The sequence below is a fragment of the Mya arenaria genome, chromosome 10 (assembly GCF_026914265.1).
Source record: "Mya arenaria isolate MELC-2E11 chromosome 10, ASM2691426v1".
Lineage (NCBI taxonomy): Eukaryota > Metazoa > Mollusca > Bivalvia > Myida > Myidae > Mya > Mya arenaria.
The window spans coordinates 62,189,215-62,205,055 of NC_069131.1; positions in this window are offsets into that span (position 1 = coordinate 62,189,215).

The window sequence follows — 15,841 nt, forward strand, 5'->3', positions numbered from 1 at the left end:
TGGAAACATCAATCTCTCATACTAAGGTTTTTTTTATAAGAAATTTAAGTCATACTGAAATACGTCATATGTCAAACAAGAATACGGCCAAGAGAAGCGTATTGAGGCTAAAGCTCAACTATAATTTATTATTAAGATTCAGTTATATCGTTCTGCCTGTAAACACGGACTTAATTCTTTTCGTTCAATACTAAAAGTCTAAATACGGCAATTGATTGTCTAGAAAATGATATAAATGCCTAATCGAATGTGTTATAGTTCCTTTGGAAAATGTTGTAAGACTTCCGAATCATATGTATTGTTATCACGAGTTATGACAATGTAGATATTCATGTTGTGGTTTCTCCGAAAAAATGATTCAGAATATCAGTTGTGGATGTAACTGCGTAGTTGGTTAAGGGTGTTTTAGGTATCAATAGAACGAATTCGTGAAATCATTTCTCGCTTCCGATGGGATCCATATTTAGTAACGAAGTCTAACCGATAACTGTTAGGCGTTGAAGCTATAAACAAGATTACTGTTTGGAAGAACGATTCGGTAATTACAGTGCTACGAACGATATTTAGTTTGATAGCCAAAGAGTGAAATTCCAGCATCTGTACGATTATTAGTATTTCATGTTTGCATAATGAATTGCCACGGAATATTTATGCAAGATAGCAACATTTCTTTCTCATCATGTATATACTATACATGATTAGTGCATATTCATGCATCCCCCTAAAGGATCACAGGCATCTTTTAAATGAGTCAGAAACAAAAAAATGTCCTTTTTTCAATATTATTTTCAAAAAAGCACAACCGTTAAAATGCCATTTCACTGGAAGTTCATAATATCGCATTTAAAAATCCCTGTAATGTTCCCATGTACACAAATACCCGGTCTTAAGAAAGCGCCTCAAACATTTATTCAAAATAACATTAAGAATTAGTATGAAAGAGTTTTTGTTTGTAACAAATACTTTCCACGTGATATTCTTCATGACAAGAGGTTTTGTGTAAACGTTGGATAAAAAATGCTGATGGCATTATCATAAGTATGCAAATCAGCATTATTCGTGAAGTTTAATTCGAAAACTTGACAAATATTAAAGTTTAAATCCGGTAGAAAAACAAAATAAGTAATACATTCGGACTTAGGGTTACAGTCATTTAAGCGGATGTAGTATTGATGTGTATTCAGTCTTTTTTGAAGCTTCTTTGACCTTTTCTAGTGCATTTAAACATGATATTGCTGGAAAGTTATAATGCCAGATTATATCCTAGTGCCTTTAAAGATGATATTGCCGGCAACTTAGGTTGTCGGGTTTAATTCTAGTGCTTATAAACATGATGTTGCTAGAAGGTTAGGTTGCCAGGTTTAATTCTAGTGCTTTCAAACATGATATTGCTGGAATGTTAGGTTGCCGGGATTAATCCTAGTGTTTGGAAACATGATATTGCTGGAAGGTTAGGTTGCCGGGATTAATCCTAGTGTTTTCAAACATCATATTGCTGGAATGTAAGGTTGCCGGGATTTATCCTAGTGTTTGGAAACATGATATTGCTGGAAGGTTAGGTTGCCGGGATTAATCCTAGTGTTTGGAAACATGATAATGCTGGAAGGTCAGGTTGCCGGGATTAATCCTAGTGTGTTGAAACATGATATTGCTGGAATGTTAGGTTGCCGGGTCTAATCCTAGTGTTTGGAAACATGATATTGCTGGAAGGTTAGGTTGCCGGGATTAATCCTAGTGTTTGGAAACATGATATTGCTGGAAGGTCAGGTTGCCGGGATTAATCCTAGTGTTTGGAAACATGATATTGCTGGAATGTTAGGTTGCCGGGATTAATCCTAGTGTTTGGAAACATGATATTGCTGGAAGGTTAGGTTGCCGGGATTAATCCTAGTGTTTGGAAACATGATATTGCTGGAAGGTCAGGTTGCCGGGATTAATCCTAGTGTGTTGAAACATGATATTGCTGGAATGTTAGGTTGCCGGGATTAATCCTAGTGTTTGGAAACATGATATTGCTGGAAGGTTAGGTTGCCGGGATTAATCCTAGTGTTTGGAAACATGATATTGCTGGAATTTCAGGTTGCCGGGATTAATCCTAGTGTTTGGAAACATGATATTGCTGGAATGTTAGGTTGCCGGGATTAATCCTAGTGTTTGGAAACATGATATTGCTGGAATGTAAGATTGCCGGGATTAATCCTAGTGTTTGGAAACATGATATTGCTGGAAGGTCAGGTTGCCGGGATTAATCCTAGTGTTTTGAAACATGATATTACTGGAAGGTTAGGTTGCCGGGATTAATCCTAGTGTTTGAAAAGATGATATTGCTGGAAGGTCAGGTTGCCGGGATTAATCCTAGTGTTTTGAAACATGATATTGCTGGAAGGTTAGGTTGCCGGGATTAATCCTAGTGTTTGGAAACATGATATTGCTGGAATGTAAGATTGCCGGGATTAATCCTAGTGTTTTGAAACATGATATTGCTGGAATGTTAGGTTGCCGGGATTAATCCTAGTGTTTGGAAACATGATATTGCTGGAATGTTAGGTTGCCGGGATTAATCCTAGTGTTTGGAAACATGATATTGCTGGAATGTTAGGTTGCCGGGATTAATCCTAGTGTTTGGAAACATGATATTGCTGGAAGGTTAGGTTGCCGGGATTAATCCTAGTGTTTGGAAACATGATATTGCTGGAATGTAAGGTTGCCGGGATTAATCCTAGTGTTTTGAAACATGATATTGCTGGAATGTTAGGTTGCCGGGATTAATCCTAGTGTTTTCAAACATGATAATGCTGGAATGTTAGGTTGCCGGGATTAATCCTAGTGTTTGGAAACATGATATTGCTGGAAGGTTAGGTTGTCGGGTTAAATTTTAGTGCTTTAAAACATGATAATGCTGGAAGGTTAGGTTGCCGGGTTTAATTCTAGTGCTTATAAACATGATGTTGCTGGAAGGTTAGGTTGTCGGGTTTAATTCTAGTGCTTATAAACATGATGTTGCTGGAAGGTTTAGTTGCCGGGTTTAATTCTAGTGCTTATAAACATGATGTTGCTGGAAGGTTAGGTTGCCGGGATTAATCCTAGTGCTTATAAACATGATGTTGCTGGAAGGTTAAGTTGCCGGGTTTAATTCTAGTGCTTATAAACATGATAATGCTGGAAGGTTAGGTTGCCCGGATTAATCCTAGTGTTTGGAAACATGATATTGCTGGAATGTAAGGTTGCCGGGATTAATCCTAGTGTTTGGAAACATGATATTGCTGGAATGTAAGATTGCCGGGATTAATCCTAGTGTTTTGAAACATGATATTGCTGGAATGTTAGGTTGCCGGGATTAATCCTAGTGTTTTGAAACATGATATTGCTGGAATGTTAGGTTGCCGGGATTAATCCTAGTGTTTGGAAACATGATATTGCTGGAATGTAAGGTTGCCGGGATTAATCCTAGTGTTTGGAAACATGATATTGCTGGAATGTAAGATTGCCGGTATTAATCCTAGTGTTTGAAACATGATATTGCTGGAATGTTAGGTTGCCGGGATTAATCCTAGTGTTTTGAAACGTGATATTGCTGGAAGGTTAGGTTGCCGGGATTAATCCTAGTGTTTGGAAACATGATATTGCTGGAAGGTCAGGTTGCCGGGATTAATCCTAGTGTTTGGAAACATGATATTGCTGGAAGGTCAGGTTGTCGGGATTAATCCTAGTGTTTTGAAACATGATATTGCTGGAATGTTAGGTTGCCGGGATTAATCCTAGTGTTTGGAAACATGATATTGCTGGAAGGTTAGGTTGCCGGGATTAATCCTAGTGTTTTGAAACATGATATTGCTGGAATGTTAGGTTGCCGGGATTAATCCTAGTGTTTGGAAACATGATATTGCTGGAATGTTAGGTTGCCGGGATTAATCCTAGTGTTTTGGAACGTGATATTGCTGGAAGGTTAGGTTGCCGGGATTAATCCTAGTGTTTGGAAACATGATATTGCTGGAAGGTTAGGTTGCCGGGATTAATCCTAGTGTTTGGAAACATGATATTGCTGGAATGTAAGGTTGCCGGGATTAATCCTAGTGTTTTGAAACATGATATTGCTGGAATGTTAGGTTGCCGGGATTAATCCTAGTGTTTTGAAACATGATAATGCTGGAATGTAAGGTTGCCGGGATTAATCTTAGTGTTTTCAAACATGATAATGCTGGAATGTTAGGTTGCCGGGATTAATCCTAGTGTTTGGAAACATGATATTGCTGGAGGGTTAGGTTGTCAGGTTAAATTTTAGTGCTTTAAAACATGATAAAGCTGGAAGGTTAGGTTGCCGGGTTTAATTCTAGTGCTTATAAACATGATGTTGCTGGAAGGTTAGGTTGTCGGGTTTAATTCTAGTGCTTATAAACATGATGTTGCTGGAAGGTTAAGTTGCCGGGTTTAATTCTAGTGCTTATAAATATGATAATGCTGGAAGATTAGGTTGTCGGGTTTAATTCTAGTGCTTATAAACATGATGTTGCTGGAAGGTTAGGTTGCCGGGTTTAATTCTAGTGCTTATAAACATGATGTTGCTGGAAGGTGAGGTTGCCGGGATTAATCCTAGTGCTTATAAACATGATGTTGCTGGAAGGTTAAGTTTCCGGGTTTAATTCTAGTGCTTTCAAACATGATATTGCTGGAATGTTAGGTTGCCGGGATTAATCCTAGTGTTTGGAAACATGATATTGCTGGAAGGTTAGGTTGCCGGGATTAATCCTAGTGTTAGAAAACATGATATTGCTGGAATGTAAGGTTGCCGGGATTTATCCTAGTGTTTGGAAACATGATATTGCTGGAAGGTTAGGTTGCCGGGATTAATCCTAGTGTTTGGAAACATGATAATGCTGGAAGGTCAGGTTGCCTGGATTAATCCTAGTGTGTTGAAACATGATATTGCTGGAATGTTAGGTTGCCGGGATTAATCCTAGTGTTTGGAAACATGATATTGCTGGAAGGTTAGGTTGCCGGGATTAATCCTAGTGTTTGGAAACATGATATTGCTGGAAGGTCAGGTTGCCGGGATTAATCCTAGTGTTTGGAAACATGATATTGCTGGAATGTTAGGTTGCCGGGATTAATCCTAGTGTTTGGAAACATGATATTGCTGGAAGGTTAGGTTGCCGGGATTAATCCTAGTGTTTGGAAACATGATAATGCTGGAAGGTCAGGTTGCCGGGATTAATCCTAGTGTGTTGAAACATGATATTGCTGGAATGTTAGGTTGCCGGGATTAATCCTAGTGTTTGGAAACATGATATTGCTGGAAGGTTAGGTTGCCGGGATTAATCCTAGTGTTTGGAAACATGATATTGCTGGAATTTCAGGTTGCCGGGATTAATCCTAGTGTTTGGAAACATGATATTGCTGGAATGTTAGGTTGCCGGGATTAATCCTAGTGTTTGGAAACATGATATTGCTGGAATTTCAGGTTGCCGGGATTAATCCTAGTGTTTGGAAACATGATATTGCTGGAATGTTAGGTTGCCGGGATTAATCCTAGTGTTTGGAAACATGATATTGCTGGAATGTAAGATTGCCAGGATTAATCCTAGTGTTTGGAAACATGATATTGCTGGAAGGTCAGGTTGCCGGGATTAATCCTAGTGTTTTGAAACATGATATTACTGGAAGGTTAGGTTGCCGGGATTAATCCTAGTGTTTGGAAACATGATATTGCTGGAAGGTCAGGTTGCCGGGATTAATCCTAGTGTTTTGAAACATGATATTGCTGGAAGGTTAGGTTGCCGGGATTAATCCTAGTGTTTGGAAACATGATATTGCTGGAATGTAAGATTGCCGTGATTAATCCTAGTGTTTTGAAACATGATATTGCTGGAATGTTAGGTTGCCGGGATTAATCCTAGTGTTTGGAAACATGATATTGCTGGAAGGTTAGGTTGCCGGGATTAATCCTAGTGTTTGGAAACATGATATTGCTGGAATGTTAGGTTGCCGGGATTAATCCTAGTGTTTGGAAACATGATATTGCTGGAAGGTTAGGTTGCCGGGATTAATCCTAGTGTTTGGAAACATGATATTGCTGGAATGTAAGGTTGCCGGGATTAATCCTAGTGTTTTGAAACATGATATTGCTGGAATGTTAGGTTGCCGGGATTAATCCTAGTGTTTTGAAACATGATAATGCTGGAATGTAAGGTTGCCGGGATTAATCCTAGTGTTTTCAAACATGATAATGCTGGAATGTTAGGTTGCCGGGATTAATCCTAGTGTTTGGAAACATGATATTGCTGGAGGGTTAGGTTGTCAGGTTAAATTTTAGTGCTTTAAAACATGATAATGCTGGAAGGTTAGGTTGCCGGGTTTAATTCTAGTGCTTATAAACATGATGTTGCTGGAAGGTTAGGTTGTCGGGTTTAATTCTAGTGCTTATAAACATGATGTTGCTGGAAGGTTTAGTTGCCGGGTTTAATTCTAGTGCTTATAAACATGATGTTGCTGGAAGGTTAGGTTGCCGGGATTAATCCTAGTGCTTATAAACATGATGTTGCTGGAAGGTTAAGTTGCCGGGTTTAATTCTAGTGCTTATAAACATGATAATGCTGGAAGGTTAGGTTGCCCGGATTAATCCTAGTGTTTGGAAACATGATATTGCTGGAATGTAAGGTTGCCGGGATTAATCCTAGTGTTTGGAAACATGATATTGCTGGAATGTAAGATTGCCGGGATTAATCCTAGTGTTTTGAAACATGATATTGCTGGAATGTTAGGTTGCCGGGATTAATCCTAGTGTTTTGAAACGTGATATTGCTGGAAGGTTAGGTTGCCGGGATTAATCCTAGTGTTTGGAAACATGATATTGCTGGAATGTAAGGTTGCCGGGATTAATCCTAGTGTTTGGAAACATGATATTGCTGGAATGTAAGATTGCCGGTATTAATCCTAGTGTTTGAAACATGATATTGCTGGAATGTTAGGTTGCCGGGATTAATCCTAGTGTTTTGAAACGTGATATTGCTGGAAGGTTAGGTTGCCGGGATTAATCCTAGTGTTTGGAAACATGATATTGCTGGAAGGTTAGGTTGCCGGGATTAATCCTAGTGTTTGGAAACATGATATTGCTGGAAGGTCAGGTTGTCGGGATTAATCCTAGTGTTTTGAAACATGATATTGCTGGAATGTTATGTTGCCGGGATTAATCCTAGTGTTTGGAAACATGATATTGCTGGAAGGTTAGGTTGCCGGGATTAATCCTAGTGTTTTGAAACATGATATTGCTGGAATGTTAGGTTGCCGGGATTAATCCTAGTGTTTGGAAACATGATATTGCTGGAATGTTAGGTTGCCGGGATTAATCCTAGTGTTTTGGAACGTGATATTGCTGGAAGGTTAGGTTGCCGGGATTAATCCTAGTGTTTGGAAACATGATATTGCTGGAAGGTTAGGTTGCCGGGATTAATCCTAGTGTTTGGAAACATGATATTGCTGGAATGTAAGGTTGCCGGGATTAATCCTAGTGTTTTGAAACATGATATTGCTGGAATGTTAGGTTGCCGGGATTAATCCTAGTGTTTTGAAACATGATAATGCTGGAATGTAAGGTTGCCGGGATTAATCTTAGTGTTTTCAAACATGATAATGCTGGAATGTTAGGTTGCCGGGATTAATCCTAGTGTTTGGAAACATGATATTGCTGGAGGGTTAGGTTGTCAGGTTAAATTTTAGTGCTTTAAAACATGATAAAGCTGGAAGGTTAGGTTGCCGGGTTTAATTCTAGTGCTTATAAACATGATGTTGCTGGAAGGTTAGGTTGCCGGGTTTAATTCTAGTGCTTATAAACATGATGTTGCTGGAAGGTTAGGTTGCCGGGTTTAATTCTAGTGCTTATAAATATGATAATGCTGGAAGGTTAGGTTGTCGGGTTTAATTCTAGTGCTTATAAACATGATGTTGCTGGAAGGTTAAGTTGCCGGGTTTAATTCTAGTGCTTATAAACATGATAATGCTGGAAGGTTAGGTTGTCGGGTTTAATTCTAGTGCTTATAAACATGATGTTGCTGGAAGGTTAGGTTGCCGGGTTTAATTCTAGTGCTTATAAACATGATGTTGCTGGAAGGTGAGGTTGCCGGGATTAATCCTAGTGCTTATAAACATGATGTTGCTGGAAGGTTAAGTTTCCGGGTTTAATTCTAGTGCTTATAAACATGATGTTGCTGGAAGGTTAGGTTGTCGGGTTTAATTCTAGTGCTTATAAACATGATGTTGCTGGAAGGTTAGGTTGCCGGGATTAATCCTAGTGTGTTGAAACATGATATTGCTGGAAGGTTAGGTTGCCGGGATTAATCCTAGTGTTTGGAAACATGATATTGCTGGAATGTAAGGTTGCCGGGATTAATCCTAGTGTTTTGAAACATGATATTGCTGGAATGTTAGGTTGTCGGGTTTAATTCTAGTGCTTATAAACATGATGTTGCTGGAAGGTTAAGTTGCCGGGATTAATTCTAGTGCTTATAAACATGATGTTGCTGGAAGGTAAGGTTGCCGGGTTTAATTCTAGTGCTTATAAACATGATGTTGCTGGAAGGTTAGGTTGTCGGGATTAATCCTAGTGTTTTGAAACGTGATATTGCTGGAAGGTTAGGTTGTCGGGTTTAATTTTAGTGCTTATAAACATGATAATGCTGGAATGTTAGGTTGTCGGGTTTAATTCTAGTGCTTATAAACATGATGTTGCTGGAAGGTTAGGTTGCCGGGTTTAATTCTATTGCTTATAAACATGATAATGCTGGAATGTTAGGTTGTCGGGTTTAATTCTAGTGCTTATAAACATGATGTTGCTGGAAGGTTAAGTTGCCGGGTTTAATTCTAGTGCTTATAAACATGATAATGCTGGAATGTTAGGTTGTCGGGTTTAATTCTAGTGCTTATAAACATGATAATGCTGGAAGGTTAGGTTGCCGGGTTTAATTCTAGTGCTTATAAACATGATAATGCTGGAAGGTTAGGTTGTCGGGTTTAATTCTAGTGCTTATAAACATGATGTTGCTGGAAGGTTAGGTTGTCGGGTTTAATTCTAGTGCTTATAAACATGATAATGCTGGAAGGTTAGGTTGTCGGGTTTAATTCTAGTGCTTATAAACATGATAATGCTGGAAGGTTAGGTTGTCGGGATTAATTCTAGTGCTTATAAATATGATAATGCTGGAAGGTTAGGTTGTCGGGATTAATTCTAGTGCTTATAAACATGATATTGCTGGAAGGTTAGGTTGTCGAGATTAATTCTAGTGCTTATAAACATGATGTTGCTGGAAGGTTAGGTTGTCGGGTTTAATTCTAGTGCTTATAAACATGATAATGCTGGAAGGTTAGGTTGTCGGGATTAATTCTAGTGCTTATAAATATGATAATGCTGAAAGGTTAGGTTGCCGGGTTTAATTCTAGTGCTTATAAACATGATAATGCTGGAAGGTTAGGTTGCCGGGTTTAATTCTAGTGCTTATAAACATGATGTTGCTGGAAGGTTAGGTTGTCGGGTTTAATTGTAGTGCTTATAAACATGATAATGCTGGAAGGTTAAGTTGGCGGGTTTAATTCTAGTGCTTATAAATATGATAATGCTGGAAGGTTAGGTTGTCGGGTTTAATTGTAGTGCTTATAAACATGATATTGCTGGAAGGTTAGGCTGCCGGGATTAATTCTAGTGCTTATAAATATGATAATGCTGGAAGGTTAGGTTGTCGGGTTTAATTCTAGTGCTTATAAACATGATAATGCTGGAAGGTTAAGTTGCCGGGTTTAATTCTAGTGCTTATAAATATGATAATGCTGGAAGGTTAAGTTGCCGGGTTTAATTGTAGTGCTTATAAACATGATATTGCTGGAAGGTTAGGCTGCCGGGATTAATTCTAGTGCTTATAAATATGATAATGCTGGAAGGTTAGGTTGTCGGGTTTAATTCTAGTGCTTATAAACATGATAATGCTGGAAGGTTAAGTTGCCGGGTTTAATTCTAGTGCTTATAAACATGATATTGCTGGAAGGTTAGGTTGCCGGGTTTAATTCTAGTGCTTATAAACATGATGTTGCTGGAAGGTTAGGTTGTCGGGTTTAATTGTAGTGCTTATAAACATGATAATGCTGGAAGGTTAAGTTGTCGGGTTTAATTCTAGTGCTTATAAACATGATAATGCTGGAAGGTTAGGTTGCCGGGATTAATTCTAGTGCTTATAAACATGATAATGCTGGAAGGTTAGGTTGTCGTGTTTAATTCTAGTGCTTATAAACATGATGTTGCTGGAAGGTTAGGTTGTCGTGTTTAATTGTAGTGCTTATAAACATGATAATGCTGGAAGGTTAAGTTGTCGGGTTTAGTTCTAGTGCTTATAAACATGATAATGCTGGAAGGTTAGGTTGCCGGGTTTAATTCTAGTGCTTATAAACATGATAATGCTGGAAGGTTAGGTTGTCGGGTTTAATTCTAGTGCTTATAAATATGATAATGCTGGAAGGTTAGGTTGTCGGGTTTAATTCTAGTGCTTATAAACATGATGTTGCTGGAAGGTTAGGTTGCCGGGTTTAATTCTAGTGCTTATAAACATGATAATGCTGGAAGGTTAGGTTGTCGGGTTTAATTCTAGTGCTTATAAACATGATAATGCTGGAAGGTTAGGTTGCCGGGTTTAATTCTAGTGCTTATAAACATGATAATGCTGGAAGGTTAGGTTGTCGGGTTTAATTCTAGTGCTTATAAATATGATAATGCTGGAAGGTTAGGTTGTCGGGTTTAATTCTAGTGCTTATAAACATGATAGTGCTGGATGGTTAGGTTGTCGGGTTTAATTGTAGTGCTTATAAACATGATGTTGCTGGATGGTTAGGTTGCCGGGTTTAATTGTAGTGCTTATAAACATGATAATGCTGGATGGTTAGGTTGTCGGGTTTAATTCTAGTGCTTATAAACATGATAATGCTGGAAGGTTAGGTTGCCGGGTTTATTTCTAGTGCTTATAAACATGATAATGCTGGAAGGTTAGGTTGCCGGGTTTAATTCTAGTGCTTATAAACATGATAATGCTGGAAGGTTAGGTTGTCGGGTTTAATTCTAGTGCTTATAAACATGATAATGCTGGAAGGTTAGGTTGCCGGGTTTAATTCTAGTGCTTATAAACATGATAATGCTGGAAGGTTAGGTTGCCGGGTTTAATTCTAGTGCTTATAAACATGATAATGCTGGAAGGTTAGGTTGTCGGGTTTAATTCTAGTGCTTATAAACATGATAATGCTGGAAGGTTAGGTTGCCGGGTTTAATTCTAGTGCTTATAAACATGATATTGCTGGAAGGTTAAGTTGCCGGGTTTAATTCTAGTGCTTATAAACATGATAATGCTGGAAGGTTAGGTTGTCGGGTTTAATTCTAGTGCTTATAAATATGATAATGCTGAAAGGTTAGGTTGCCGGGTTTACTTCTAGTGCTTATAAATATGATAATGCTGGAAGGTTAGGTTGTCGGGTTTAATTCTAGTGCTTATAAATATGATAATGCTGGAAGGTTAGGTTGTCGGGTTTAATTCTAGTGCTTATAAACATGATAATGCTGGAAGGTTAGGTTGTCGGGTTTAATTCTATTGCTTATAAACATGAGAATGCTGGAAGGTTAGGTTGTCGGGTTTAATTCTAGTGTGTTGAAATATGATAATGCTGGAAGGTTAGGTTGCCGGGTTTAATTCTAGTGCTTATAAACATGATGTTGCTGGAAGGTTAGGTTGTCGGGTTTAATTGTAGTGCTTATAAACATGATATTGCTGGAAGGTTAGGTTGCCGGGTTTAATTCTAGTGCTTATAAATATGATAATGCTGGAAGGTTAGGTTGTCGGGTTTAATTCTAGTGCTTATAAACATGATAATGCTGGAAGGTTAGGTTGTCGGGTTTAATTCTAGTGCTTATAAACATGATGTTGCTGGAAGGTTAGGTTGTCGGGTTTAATTCTAGTGTGTTGAAATATGATAATGCTGGAAGGTTAGGTTGCCGGGTTTAATTCTAGTGCTTATAAACATGATGTTGCTGGAAGGTTAGGTTGTCGGGTTTAATTGTAGTGCTTATAAACATGATATTGCTGGAAGGTTAGGTTGTCGGGTTTAATTCTAGTGCTTATAAACATGATGTTGCTGGAAGGTTAGGTTGTCGGGTTTAATTGTAGTGCTTATAAACATGATAATGCTGGAAGGTTAAGTTGTCGGGTTTAATTCTAGTGCTTATAAACATGATAATGCTGGAAGGTTAGGTTGCCGGGTTTAATTCTAGTGCTTATAAACATGATAATGCTGGAAGGTTAGGTTGTCGGGTTTAATTCTAGTGTGTTGAAATATGATAATGCTGGAAGGTTAGGTTGCCGGGTTTAATTCTAGTGCTTATAAATATGATAATGCTGGAATGTTAGGTTGCCGGGTTTAATTGTAGTGCTTATAAACATGATGTTGCTGGAAGGTTAGGTTGTCGGGTTTAATTCTAGTGCTTAAAAACATGATGTTGCTGGAAGGTTAGGTTGTCGGGTTTAATTCTAGTGCTTATAAACATGATGTTGCTGGAAGGTTAAGTTTCCGGGTTTAATTTTAGTGCTTATAAACATGATAATGCTGGAAGGTTAGGTTGCCGGGTTTAATTCTAGTGCTTATAAACATGATGTTGCTGGAAGGTTAGGTTGTCGGGTTTAATTGTAGTGCTTATAAACATGATAATGCTGGAAGGTTAGGTTGCCGGGTTTAATTCTAGTGCTTATAAACATGATGTTGCTGGAAGGTTAGGTTGTCGGGTTTAATTCTAGTGCTTATAAACATGATATTGCTGGAAGGTTAGGTTGTCGGGTTTAATTCTAGTGCTTATAAACATGATGTTGCTGGAAGGTTAGGTTGTCGGGTTTAATTCTAGTGCTTATAAACATGATAATGCTGGAAGGTTAAGTTGCCGGGTTTAATTTTAGTGCTTATAAACATGATATTGCTGGAAGGTTAGGTTGCCGGGTTTAATTCTAGTGCTTATAAACATGATAATGCTGGAAGGTTAGGTTGCCGGGTTTAATTCTAGTGCTTATAAACATGATGTTGCTGGAAGGTTAGGTTGTCGGGTTTAATTCTAGTGCTTATAAACATGATAATGCTGGAAGGTTAGGTTGTCGGGTTTAATTCTAGTGCTTATAAACATGATAATGCTGGAAGGTTAAGTTGCCGGGTTTAATTTTAGTGCTTATAAACATGATATTGCTGGAAGGTTAGGTTGCCGGGTTTAATTCTAGTGCTTATAAACATGATGTTGCTGGAAGGTTAGATTGTCGGGTTTAATTCTAGTGCTTATAAACATGATAATGCTGGAAGGTTAAGTTGTCGGGTTTAATTCTAGTGCTTATAAACATGATAATGCTGGAAGGTTAGGTTGCCGGGTTTAATTCTAGTGCTTATAAACATGATGTTGCTGGAAGGTTAAGTTGCCGGGTTTAATTCTAGTGCTTATAAACATGATGTTGCTGGAAGGTTAGGTTGTCGGGTTTAATTGTAGTGCTTATAAACATGATAATGCTGGAAGGTTAAGTTGCCGGGTTTAATTCTAGTGCTTATAAATATGATAATGCTGGAAGGTTAGGTTGTCGGGTTTAATTCTAGTGCTTATAAATATGATAATGCTGGAAGGTTAGGTTGTCGGGTTTAATTCTAGTGCTTATAAACATGATGTTGCTGGAAGGTTAAATTGCCGGGTTTAATTCTAGTGCTTATAAATATGATAATGCTGGAATGTTAGGTTGTCTGGTTTAATTCTAGTGCTTATAAACATGATGTTGCTGGAAGGTTAAGTTGCCGGGTTTAATTCTAGTGCTTATAAACATGATAATGCTGGAAGGTTAGGTTGCCGGGTTTAATTCTAGTGCTTATAAACATGATAATGCTGGAAGGTTAGGTTGTCGGGTTTAATTCTAGTGCTTATAAACATGATGTTGCTGGAAGGTTAGGCTGCCGGGATTAATTCTAGTGCTTATAAACATGATGTTGCTGGAAGGTTAGGTTGCCGGGATTAATTCTAGTGCTTATAAACATGATGTTGCTGGAAGGTTAGGCTGCCGGGATTAATTCTAGTGCTTATAAACATGATAATGCTGGAAGGTTAGGTTGCCGGGTTTAATTCTAGTGCTTATAAACATGATAATGCTGGAAGGTTAGGTTGTCGGGTTTAATTCTAGTGCTTATAAACATGATAATGCTGGAAGGTTAAGTTGCCGGGTTTAATTCTAGTGCTTATAAATATGATATTGCTGGAAGGTTAGGTTGTCGGGTTTAATTCTAGTGCTTATAAACATGATGTTGCTGGAAGGTTAGGTTGTCGGGTTTAATTCTAGTGCTTATAAACATGATAATGCTGGAAGGTTAGGCTGTCGGGTTTAATTCTAGTGCTTATAAACATGATAATGCTGGAAGGTTAGGTTGTCGGGTTTAATTCTAGTGCTTATAAACATGATGTTGCTGGAAGGTTAGGTTGTCGGGTTTAATTGTAGTGCTTATAAACATGATAATGCTGGAAGGTTAGGTTGTCGGGTTTAATTCTAGTGCTTATAAACATGATGTTGCTGGAAGGTTAGGTTGTCGGGTTTAATTGTAGTGCTTATAAACATGATAATGCTGGAAGGTTAGGTTGTCGGGTTTAATTCTAGTGCTTATAAACATGATAATGCTGGAAGGTTAGGTTGTCGGGTTTAATTGTAGTGCTTATAAACATGATAATGCTGGAAGGTTAGGTTGTCGGGTTTAATTCTAGTGCTTATAAACATGATGTTGCTGGAAGGTTAGGTTGTCGGGTTTAATTCTAGTGCTTATAAACATGATGTTGCTGGAAGGTTAGGTTGTCGGGTTTAATTGTAGTGCTTATAAACATGATAATGCTGGAAGGTTAGGTTGTCGGGTTTAATTCTAGTGCTTATAAACATGATAATGCTGGAAGGTTAAGTTGCCGGGTTTAATTCCAGTGCTTATAAACATGATAATGCTGGAAGGTTAGGTTGCCGGGTTTAATTCCAGTGCTTATAAACATGATAATGCTGGAAGGTTAGGTTGTCGGGTTTAATTCTAGTGCTTATAAATATGATAATGCTGGAAGGTTAGGTTGTCGGGTTTAATTGTAGTGCTTATAAACATGATAATGCTGGAAGGTTAGAATGTCGGGTTTAATTGTAGTGCTTATAAATATGATAATGCTGGAAGGTTAGGTTGACGGGTTTAATTCTAGTGCTTATAAACATGATAATGCTGGAAGGTTAGGTTGTCGGGATTAATTCTAGTGCTTATAAACATGATATTGCTGGAAGGTTAGGTTGCCGGGTTTAATTCTAGTGCTTATAAACATGATAGTGCTGGAAGGTTAGGTTGCCGGGTTTAATTCTAGTGCTTATAAACATGATAATGCTGGAAGGTTAGGTTGTCGGGTTTAATTCTAGTGCTTATAAACATGATAATGCTGGAAGGTTAGGTTGTCGGGTTTAATTCTAGTGCTTATAAACATGATAATGCTGGAAGGTTAGGTTGTCGGGTTTAATTCTATTGCTTATAAATATGATAATGCTGGATGGTTAGGTTGTCGGGTTTAATTGTAGTGCTTATAAACATGATAATGCTGGAAGGTTAGGTTGTCGGGTTTAATTCTATTGCTTATAAACATGATAATGCTGGAAGGTGAGGTTGTCGGGTTTAATTCTAGTGTTTATAAACATGATATTGCTGGAAGGTTAGGTTGTCGGGTTTAATTCTAGTGCTTATAAACATGATGTTGCTGGAAGGTTAGGTTGTCGGGTTTAATTCTAGTGCTTATAAACATGAT